Below are 3894 nucleotides of genomic sequence, written 5' to 3' on the forward strand. Positions count from 1 at the left end.
CTATCCCTCTCCCTGCCGTGTACTGGCATTGCACACCAGCCCCCCTCACCCTTCGCCCTGCTTCTCCTGATTCTACTTCTACTACTGCTACTGCTTTTATTGCTTCCTGCTTCTACTGCTACTGCTTCTGCTTCTACGGCTTCTAATGCTTCTACTGTTTCTTTTACTTTAAATGCTTCTGCTTCAACTGATTCTACTTTTACTACTTATACTGCTTCCACTTTTGCTTCTACTGCTTCTGTTTCTACTGCTGCTTCTGCTGCTTCTGCTGCTTCTACTGCTTCTACTGCTTCTGGATTTACTATTTCTACTGCTACGACTTCGACTGCTTCTTCTGCTACTGCTACTTTTACCGCTTCTACTTCTACTGCATCTACTTCTGCTTCTACTGCTTCTACTGATTCTACCTCTTCTGCTTCTACTTCTGTTGCTTCTACTTTTCCTGCTTCTACTACTGCTTTTATTGCTTCTACTACTACCGCTTCTGTTTCTACTGATTCTGCTGCTTCTACTGCTTCTATTTTTGATGCTCCCTACTTCTACTGCTTCTGCTCCTGATTCTACTTCTGCTACTGCTTCTACTACTACTGCTTCTGTTTCTACGGATTCTGCTGCTTCTGCTGCTTCTACTGCTATTACTGCTACTGTGTCTTTTACTTTAAATGCTTCTGCTTCAACTGCTTCTACTTTTACTGCTTCTACTGCTTCCACTTCTGCTTCTACTACTACTGCTACTACTTCTACTGCTTCTACTACTGCTTTTACTGCTTCTAATGCTTCTACTGCTACTGTTTCTTTTACTTTAAATGCTTCTGCTTCAACTGCTTCTACTTTTACTACTTCTACTGCTTCTGCTTCTACTACTGCTACTACTGTTTCTGCTGCTTCTGATTTTACTGTTTATACTGCTAATGCTTCTGCTACTACTGCTTCTGTTTCTACTGATTCTACTACTACGGCTTCTGCTTCTACTGCTTCTGATTCTATTGTTTCTACTGCTAATGCTTCTGCTACTACTGCTTCTGTTTCTACTGATTCTACTACTGCTTCTACTTCTACTGCTTCTGATTCTACTGTTTCTACTGCTAATGTTGCTGCTACTACTGCTTCTGTTTCTACTGATTTTACTACTACTGCTTCTACTTCTACTGCTTCTGATTCTACTGTTTCTACTGCTAATGCTGCTGCTACTACTGCTTCTGTTTCTACTGATTCTGCTGCTTCTACTGCTTCTAATGCGGATGGTGGGGGCCCATGCACGTAGCCATCTCGGCCTGGGCCCGACCGGGCTACGTGGGCCACCTGGCCACAAGGCGCTTGCCGGTAAACACCATCGCCGCCGGGCCTGGCTCCAGGAGGGGTTTCCTGGTGTGTCTTGTCTGGGAGAGGTTCTCTGATTTTCACATTTTAGAACCATTCGTAGGGGGCTTTTGTTGGGACCGGTACTTGTCCGGAACCTCCCCCCAGGCCTGTTTGCCGAGGGAGACTCTAACCAGGAGAACAAGACTCCAGGCTCCATAGCTGTGAGGGTCGTTGGAACACACAAATCCCACCGCCATCATAAGGTTACGATCCTGTTTCTGGTTTTACTGCTTCTGCTGCTTCTACTGCTACTACTGCTACTACTGCTTCTGGTTTTACGATTTCTACTGCTACGACTTCGACTGCTTCTTCTGCTACTGCTACTTTTACCGCTTCTATTTCTACTGCTTCTTCTACTTCTACTGCTGCGACTGCTTCTACTGCTTCTACTAATTATACCTCTTCTGCTTCTATTTCTGTTGCTTCTACTTTTCCTGCTTCTACTACTTCTACTGCTTATGCTATTTCTACTGTTTCTGCTTCTACTTCTACTGCTTCTATTTGTGATGCTCCTACTTCTACTGCTTCTCCTGATTCTACTTCTGCTTCTACTACTGCTACTGCTTTTATTGCTTCATGATTCTACTACTACTGCTTCTACTACTGCTTCTGTTTCTACTGCTACTGCTACTTCTACTGCTTGTCCTGATTCTACTTCTGCTTCTAATACTGATACTGCTTTTATTGCTTCATGCTTCTACTGTTTATACTGCTTCTACTGCTACTGCTTCTGTTTCTACTGCTACTTCTACTGCTTCTCCTGATTCTACTTCTGCTTCTAATATTGATACTGCTTTTATTGCTTCTACTGTTTATACTGCTTCTACTGCTACTACTGCTTCTGTTTCTACTGCGTCTGCTGCTTCTACTGCTTCTAATACTTCTACTGCTACTGTTTCTTTTACTTTAAATGCTTCTGCTTCAACTGCTTCTACTTTTACTACTTCTACTGCTTCCACTTCTGCTGCTTCTACTGTTTCTGTTTCTGGTTTTACTGCTTCTGCTGCTTCTGCTGCTTCTACTGCTTCCGGTTTTATTATTTCTACTGCTACGACTTCGACTGTTTCTTCTGCTACTTTTACCGCTTTTATTTCTACTGCTTCTTCTACTTCTACTGCTTCAACTGCTTTTACTTCTACTACTGCGTCTGCTTCTACTGCTTATGATTCTACTGCTTCTACTGATTCTACCTCTTCTGCTTCTACTTCTGTTGCTTCTACTTTTACTGCTTCTCCTACTTCTGCTTCTACTGCTGCTTCTATTTTTGATGCTGCTACTTCTCCTGATTCTACTTCTACTACTTCTACTGCTTCCACTTCTGCTTCTGGTTTTACTATTTCTACTGCTACGACTTCGACTGCTTCTTGTGCTCCTGCTACTTTTACCGCTTCTATTTCTACTGCTTCTTCTACTACTACTGCTTCTGCTGCTCCTGTTTCCACTGCTTCTACTTCTACTGTGTCTACTGCTTCTACTTCTACTGCTCCTGTTTCTACTGATTCTGCTGCTTCAACTGCTTCTGTTTCCACTACTTCTACTGTGTCTACTGCTTCTTCTACTGCTTCTACTGCTTCTACTATTACTGCTACTGTTTCTACTGCTTCTACTTTTACTGTGTCTACTGCTTCTACTGCTTCTACTATTACTGCTCCTGTTTCCACTGCTTCTACTTCTACTGTGTCTACTGCTTCTTCTACTGCTTCTGCTTCTACTGCTCCTGTTTCTACTGATTCTGCTGCTTCTACTGCTCCTGTTTCTACTGATTCTGCTGCTTCTACTGCTCCTGTTTCCACTACTTCTACTTCTACTGTGTCTACTGCTTCTTATACTGCTTCTACTGCTTCTACTATTATTGCTTCTGTTTCTACTGATTCTGCTGTTTCTACTGCTTCTGATGCTTCTACTGCTACTGTTTCTTTTACTTTAAATGCTTCTGCTTCAACTGCTTCTACTTTTACTACTTCTACTGCTTCCACTTCTGCTTCTACTGCTAATGCTTTTGCTACTACTGCTTCTTTTTCTACTGATTCTGCTGCTTCTACTGCTTCTGGTTTTACTATTTCTACTGCTACGACTTCGACTGCTTCTTCTGCTACTTTTATCGCTTCTATTTCTACTGCTTCTTCTACTTCTACTGCTGCGTCGATTGCTTCTACTTCTACTACTGCTTCTACTGCTTCTACTGCTGCTGTTGCTACTGCTGCTTCTACTTATACTACTTTTACTGCTTCTGCTTCAACTGCTCCACTGCTTCTACTGCTTCTGCTTATGATTCTACTGCTTCTACTTCTACTATTGCTTCTACTGCTTCTACTGCTGCTGTTGCTACTGCTGCTTCTACTTCTTATACTACTTCTACTGCTTCTGCTTCAACTGCTCCACTGCTTCTACTGCTTCTGCTTGTCCTTCTACTGCTTTTACTTCTACTGCTTCTGCTTCAACTGCTGTTGCTTCTGCTGCTTCTGCTTGTCCTTCTACTGCTTCTGCTTCTACTGCTTCTGCTTCAACTGCTGTTGCTACTGCTGCTTCTAC

The sequence above is a fragment of the Lethenteron reissneri genome, chromosome 70 (genome assembly GCF_015708825.2).
Source record: "Lethenteron reissneri isolate LAM-NWPU_2019-01 chromosome 70, ASM1570882v1, whole genome shotgun sequence".
Classification (NCBI taxonomy): domain Eukaryota; kingdom Metazoa; phylum Chordata; class Hyperoartia; order Petromyzontiformes; family Petromyzontidae; genus Lethenteron; species Lethenteron reissneri.